Raw genomic sequence first — 8552 nt, forward strand, 5'->3', positions numbered from 1 at the left:
GTGTATGTATAGGGGTGCAGAGTATGTGGCCGTCTTCTCCCTGTTAAACTTTTCCTTGTAAATTGGGTTGCCAGCCACATTCTGTATTTTTACAACTGTAGACAACTTTTACAGACTTGACCTGTAATTACCAGATACAGTATCATGCTGCAATTTATTTTTTACAGTATGTTCTATAAAACTTTACACTGTAAATTTACATAATGGCAGCTGTAATGCCAGCAAATTACTGTATTTTTACAAAACTATAAACCAAGTTCTGTATTCTACTGATATGCCACTTAATTATAAATGAGTCATTACATGTGTTATTGCAATAAATTGTAAATATTGTTTTTATTAAAAGTCTCAAATGGAAAGTAAATACATAATACACACATACAAAATTTAAAATGTTTATTTTTTACAGGCAAAAACCATAAAACTGCCTTATATAAACATGTTTGCTGAAATGTCAGCTGTATGAAATAAATGCACTTGACAGTTAACAGAACAGTTCAAGGAACAGTATGTAAGAAATTTATATCAATTAATCATAAAATAGCTCTGATATGTCACTAGACATTAACAAAACATTTTCATTTCAAATACTTATAACACTGACAACAGTGGTCTGGACAGGATATTGTCATTTAAAAAGTGGAGTTGCAGCCCTCAACTGATGTTTATGTTGTCATTTTGTGTATTGGCCACCAGTTGGGTGATTGCAGTACCAGTTTTAGCCACAAGTTTTGTGATTGCAATACCAGTTTTGGCCAGAATCCTATACTGTTCCTTTAAGAATTATCAGAACATAAACAATGCTCTTATAACTTTCAAAGAATGGAAAGGTTTTAAAATATTTATTTTAAAATTATGCAAAAAAAAAGAAGGAAAAAAAAATGAAAGCCAGGAGGGAAAAATACAAAAAACAAAAATTACTATTATTTTGATGTCTAAACGAATGTGTTAAACACAACACAATCAGTGTTATTTTTGGAACAACACACTTCGTGTTACTTTTACACAACTTGTGTTGTCACTTTTATTTATTTTAACACAAAATACATTGCATTTCACTGACAAAACTTGAAAACAAACCAAACTTTCCACCTTAAACTATATTCTGCTATAAAAAAATAACAAACTTGTGTATACTTTCAGGTGCTCAGCCAAGGCTGCATATTAAAAATAAAAGTTTGATGAACTTTTGGATGTTGTCTTCTTACTTACACAGTAATTATTAAATATTTATTCATTAATTGTGCAATTTAATTGTATTATTTGGTGTAAACAGAAGTAACTGGGGAAGATCAATGGTCTGTTAAAAGAACTTTCTAGTCAAAACGGAAATCTGAATGTTAGGGCTGCAACCCACATTAAACAATTATTAAGCATAGTATATCAAAATATAAATCCAAAATGCCTTTTTTACTTCATGTTGTTAATGCCCAAATCAGAATTTGTAGAAAAAAAATCTGATCTTTATTGTGCACTGGATCACAACTTTATCACAACTAAATGTGTCCTAAATATTTTATATTAGATTAAGATGAGGTCAGATGAATACAGTTCATACTTATTTAGCTTTAAAATAAAGTTTCAGTTTTACAAGACATGACCCACACTTACGATTACACTGTACAATGTTGCAAAACTTCTGCTTGCAACTTAATTTACACCTTTTTACACTTGTAATGTCATGTACACTCACGCAAATTGTATCCTGCACATGCAAATCTTTCAGGTGTGATTTTATTTTCATAAATCACCCATTTATTAATGATATTGTCTTCTTTAGACACCCAGCTTATGTAGAGCAAATTCAGCTTTTCACAAAAAAGCATTGTGGGGATTCAATCCAAACCTTGGTAACTATATATAAGTGACCCATTTAATGTGTTTATTGAAGACGTTGATAATGTAAAATATGTGATAAGTTATCAATAAACTGTATTTAACCTTTGTAAATAAATATAAATGTAAAAAACATATGAATGGCAAACCTCTGAACAAACTCAAAGGTGTATGCCAACTCTTCCTGATACTGGAGGTTAAAATTGTAGAATGAGGCAATCAGCGCTTCAAGATCAGAGATAAAGTTGGGCTGCTCTCTTTCACACACAACCTGACCTTCCATGTTCAACATCCAGCGATGGTTGTTTAGATACTGAAAAATTACCAAAAAAGAGATTAATAAAACATTCTAAATAAAAAAGTATTTTTGTCTATTTTTGTGATGTTATTTAGTTGTTTTTATATATAACTTTTAAACATAACTAAAGCCCAACCAATGAGGTTTTTTTTTTGGGGGGGCGATGCCGATACAGATATTAGGAAGTAAAAAAGGCAGATATTGATATATAGACCGAAATTCTTTATGTGTAAATTATAGGACAGTACAGTACACATATACCACAGTATAGTGCTGTATACAGTCAAAGGTTTGGACACTGGAAGTAAGTTCAAATGTTTGACTGGTACTGTATATAGAATACAGTACATACAGTATTGTTCAAAATAATAGCAGTACAATGTGACTAACCAGAATAATCAAGGTTTTTAGTATATTTTTTATTGCTACGTGGCAAACAAGTTACCAGTAGGTTCAGTAGATTCTCAGAAAACAAACAAGACCCAGCATTCATGATATGCACGCTCTTAAGGCTGTGCAATTGGGCAATTAGTTGAAAGGGGTGTGTTCAAAAAAATAGCAGTGTCTACCTTTGACTGTACAAACTCAAAACTATTTTGTACAAACAATTTTTTTTCTGGGATTTAGCAATCCTGTGAATCACTAAACTAATATTTAGTTGTATGACCACAGTTTTTTAAAACTGCTTGACATCTGTGTGGCATGGAGTCAACCAACTTGTGGCACCTCTCAGCTTAACTTCCACTCCATGATTCTTTAACAACATTCCACAATTCATTCACATTTCTTGGTTTTGCTTCAGAAACAGCATTTTTGATATCACCCCACAAATTCTCAATTGGATTAAGGATTGGGATTGAGATTGGGCTGGCCACTCCATAACATTAATTTTGTTGGTTTGGAACCAAGACTTTGCCCGTTTACTAGTGTGTTTTGTGTCATTGTCTTGTTGAAACAACCATTTCAAGGGCATGTCCTCTTCAGCATAGGGCAACATGACCTCTTCAAGTATTTTAACATATGCAAACTGATCCATGATCCCTGGTATGCGATAAATAGGCCCAACACCATAGTAGGAGAAACATGCCCATATCATGATGCTTGCACCTCCATGCTTCACTGTCTTCACTGTGTACTGTGGCTTGAATTCAGAGTTTGGGGGTCGTCTCACAAACTGCCTGTGGCCCTTGGATCCAAAAAGAACAATTTTACTCTCATCAGTCCACAAAATGTTCCTCCATTTTTCTTTAGGCCAGTTGATGTGTTCTTTGGCAAATTGTAACCTCTTCTGCACATGCCTTTTTTTTAACAGAGGGACTTTGTGGGGGATTCTTGAAAATAGATTAGCTTCACACAGACGTCTTCTAACTGTCACAGTACTTACAGGTAACTCCAGACTGTCTTTGATCATCCTGGAGGTGATCATTGATTGAGCCTTTGCCATTCTGGTTATTCTTCTATACATTTTGATGGTTGTCTTCCGTTTTCTTCCACGTCTCTCTGGTTTTGCTCTCCATTTTAAGGCATTGGAGATAATTTTAGCTGAACAGCCTATCATTTTTTGCACCTCTTTATAGGTTTTCCCCTCTCCAATCAAATTTTTAATCAAAGTACACTGTTCTTCTGAACAATGTCTTGAACGACACATTTTCCTCTGCTTTCAAATGCATGTTCAACAAGTGTTGGCTTCATCCTTAAATAGGGGCCACCTGATTCACACCTGTTTCTTCACAAAATTGATGACCTCAGTGATTGAATGCCACACTGCTATTTTTTTTGAACACACCTCTCTCAACTAATTCAACTAATTGCCCAATTGCACAGCCTCAAGAGCGTGCATATCATGAATGCTGGGTCTCATTTGTTTTCTGAAAATCTACTGAACCTACTGGTAACTTGTTTGCCACGTAGCAATAAAAAAATATACTAAAAACCTTGATTATTCTGGTTAGTCACATTGTACTGCTATTATTTTGAACAAGACTGGACATAAACAGAATATACTATACATCATCACCACATTTGAGTGATAATTGCAAGAAATATGTTTCTCAAACACTTATAAATGATGTGACAAAGATATTTAATGGGGGCAGGGGTAACAATTTAACAATAAACTTGTTAAATTGTTACCCTGACATCAGTGCACTGAACAGTAAGTATCACTTTACTTATAATAACTTTAAAACACATTGACGATATTTATCGTAATAATGACAGGTCCACCAGTTTAGTTTATGTATATTGTACAACATTTAAATATACCTATAACAGTGGCGGCTCGTGACTCCTCATTCAAGGGGTGCAAATTCAAAATATGTGTTCGGAGTGTCATGTGTGTTACTCGTGTTTTCAAAAATGTGTTTGTTGCTTCATGTGAACCATAGCATGTGCATCATGTGTTTTGTCAAAATAAGTACATTTAGTTTTTACTTTTTTAACTTACACTGCATTCGACCTTGCAGGTCACACCATGCTCAAGAGTGAAAATGAGTGCTCTATGGATTAAACAGAAATTGTAGTATTATTACCCAGTGTTATGTTGTATTTAAAGGACCATTTCACCCGTGGAAACATTAATCTTTATTAAAAGTAGATCATATTTGTAGTCGAAATGTAACATAAATTTCGAATTTGTTGCCTATTTGACCGAGAAAATTAGTAGTTTGTAGTCTCACCCCCTCAACAAAGATATTGGACTTCCTTCTTTCAATGAAGAAAAATGATGGTTTTTACATCATTGAAAGAAGGAAGTGCAACACTGAAATCTTTATTTCTCCTGTCTCAGGGGAAACAGAGGGAATGATGCACGACCATTCAAAAACATGGGTTTCTAACTATACAAAGCTTAATGCAAGTGGGTGAAGTGTCCCTTTAAATGCCATTTGTTTTCTTCTTAATTATGTCAACAAATGCTCTTTCACCTTGTATGTTACTTTAGATAAATCAAAACTCCAACCATCTGCATGAGGGTCTGGATTAGGGATGCTCACTGGAGCTGGAAATGATGGATCGGTCACATCTACAAAGAAGCACACTTTAGGGCTTGCGGTACACTGTCTGTGGCAAATACACTAGACAAGTATTGGGATGTCTCCTTCTAATTAACATGTTTATCTATTCCAGTAATTCTTTAAAAACTAATATAAATGTTATACCATATAATACTACTTCAAAAAAGTATTTTTGATTTTTGTTGCAACAGTTTTGGAAGTGCATTTTTAAGTTCCAAAATGATTATACAGTACGTCTCTGTGCAAATCATTGATAGGTTTAGATGATGAGTGTTTGGCTAAAAACTTTTGAGGTTTCAAAGGTATTCAGCTGAGTTCAGGTCTGGGGTTTATTCAAGAATTAAAACCTGTTTTTAAGAAGGATGCCTCACAATTATTTCTATATTATGTCTATATAGTTTATGGTTGTAGCCTACATTTTCGAAATACTGCTAAATTTTAAGTCTAGACTCACATTTTGAAAAAAAAGATAATTATCAAATATATAATCTGTAGAAAAGTATTACTTAGTTCCCTTGTTGCCATAAAATGTGAAAATTGCAGTTTGTTTCCCCACGTAAGACCCAGAGGATGTCCTCTTGACCGAACAGTAGGATTGAAATTTTGAACAAATTGTGCTTGACTTAGAGGTCTGAAACTCATGTTCACTACAGAAGACAAAAATCAATTGCTGGGACTCAGGTGGCTACATTGATATTTATTAATTATTACCATTTGACAGTAGCAGAATAAAAGTACAGTTTTTACACTAGAAATGTACTTAAGTTAAATTATCCCTCTTTATATATACTCTAAAAGTACCAGTTACTAAAAATATTTACTCAAGTAAATGCAACAAAGTAAATGTAAATCGATACCTCTGATGTCAAGATGGACAGCTGATAACCATGTTAGGCCTACATAGATCTGAATTATTCTCATGGCTCAAATGTTTCAATATTTATTTGTTTGTTTATCCAAAATTACTTGTTTATGATAGTAAATCTTTACAATAGTCTACTTTATTTATAAAAACTTGTTCATGTATTTGTTGAAAGTCTAAGGGATGGTTTCCCAGAAAGGGATTAGCTTAAACCAGGACTAGGCCTTAGTTTAATTAGGAAATAACCGTTTTAACAAACATTAGTTAATGTATTACTTAACATGAACAAACCATGAGCAATAAATTTTGTTACAGTATTTATTAATCTTTTTTAATGTTAGTTAATAGAAATAAAGTTCATGTTAGTTCTCAGTGCATTAATTAACCTTAGCAAGATTATTATATTATATAGACAGTAAAAGAACTGTCTATGATATTAATCCACCTCTGCCACTAACATGAACAAACAATTTAAAGCTTTACATATATTAATATGAACTGGCCTGCTGGGTTTGGACCACTGATTTATATAAATGACTGGATTGCGCATAGAACGCTTAACGTAACAGCGTGAGGTGAAGCCAGCGCAGAGTTCGACCCGCCATCTTGGTATACCCAACCGGCAGAGGGTGTCAGTAGCCGTTTCTCAATGTCAAGTAAGGATCCTCGGAAGCTAGAATTTCGAGGATGCTACGTCATCGACGTCCGTCGAAGGACTGTTCCAATGTCAAGGATCCTCGAAATTTCAGCCAAGGACTGAGTCCTTCGTTCGAGAAATATCCCATATACAGGAAAGGATGCAAATTTGTATCCTTCGCGCTCTTCACGCGCTGAAATCACCCACAATCCTATGCGCGCAGCACCGAAAGCACACCTTTCAATCACGCAATGACGTAATGACGTGCACTTGTTAGCCTGTTCCATTTAACGTGTTCTCCGAATGCTTAAAAGGAGCCTCGCCTCGCCTCTGAAGGAAGTGACATTGAAGTATCCTTGACATTGAGAAACGGCTATTGACTTCCATTCAAAATCATGTTTTAAATTCACCCGCTTTACAGCGTATCAGTCACGCAAGAATATTTTTAGGATATGCGTACGTAAATTAACTGTTAATTCTGGTGTTATTTTCAATGTTTATGTTTTAATCGGGCAGGAAAATTGATTTATAAAAAAAACGTTAAGGTGAGTGTGTCTGCTGCGTTCTGTTAATGACACGGGTATAAATAAAGTTTGTTTGTTTTTAATTCAGCTACACGGTCAGCGTTATTTCTCTAAATAAGTTTAGGTAACAAATTATTGCATGAAAATACGGTACAAAGTATGATTATTTATATAGATGTCAGAATGAGCACGTTTGTCATTAATACTAAATGCTGCGGTCTGTCTGCTGATCTGATACTGTAATGAAGATGAATGTAATAACTGATTAAAAACTAAAATGTACAACTTTCAGTAAATAACTATGTACATGCTTAGGACGTTTGTGTTGTAATAATGTACAGGGTAACTTCAGATATAAAAACGAAGACTTGTAAAGTGATGTTTTATCATTAAAATCTGATCGCGTCCATTGATTTTATGGAATGTTTGGGTATACCAACATGGCGGCGCGGTGGCTTCACAGTTGCGACGTCATGCGCAATCCAGTCATTTATATAGATCAGTGAATATATAACTCTTTTTTCAGTGCTGTAAGGATATCTAAACTTTAAGACATGATTGTCCTGTGGCAGATACCGTAGCTTCTCTATGCGTTTCAAACAAAAGAAAGGGGTGAGCTGTGGTTTTGGCTAAAATGGATACAGCAAACACCGAAATCTCGCGAGATGTTGAGTTTAGGGTTAGGTTTAGGCGTAAAATTATTAGAATGAAAACCGTGTTTCTGGCTAGATGGGATACAGCAACGGCCTAGATCCATTGTATTGTTGGATTTAGGGTGGTTTGAGAGTAGGATTAGGATAGAAACAGCGCTCATCTGCCGAGATTTCTGAGTTTGCTCTATCCCTTCTAGCAACAAAAGTGAGCTGTTGCTGCAATTCCCAATCTCACCGCTAGATGCTGCTAAAATCTACACACAGCACCTTATATGGTTTGTTGGTCTCTTCTGGTAATGTGTTGTGTTCTGTTCTGTTTGTGGGATGTAATCTGGTGAATGGAAACCAATATTAGACCATTAAATGCAACTGGAACAAGACCATGAACACATTACATGAACTAATTTTGTAATGTTTTTTTTTTATGGTAAACAGTAGATGCTTCATTAATAATATTTGTAATGGAAACCATAATAATTTATATCGAACATGATAAATCTTTTATCATTCTGAAAGATAACTTTTATACTCAAACGCCAAAATAATACAGAAAATAGATTTTAATTGAAGATCTTCGATTTAGTTTCACAAGATAATCCTCAACATCCACCTGCTGGACAACTGAAGCATTTCCGTTTATCCATGTCTAACAATACTACTTTTACCTCAAACACGACTATACAATAGAAATACAATCATTTAAATGTTTGTTTATATATATATATATA

Source organism: Misgurnus anguillicaudatus, chromosome 7 (assembly GCF_027580225.2).
Source record: "Misgurnus anguillicaudatus chromosome 7, ASM2758022v2, whole genome shotgun sequence".
Taxonomy (NCBI): domain Eukaryota; kingdom Metazoa; phylum Chordata; class Actinopteri; order Cypriniformes; family Cobitidae; genus Misgurnus; species Misgurnus anguillicaudatus.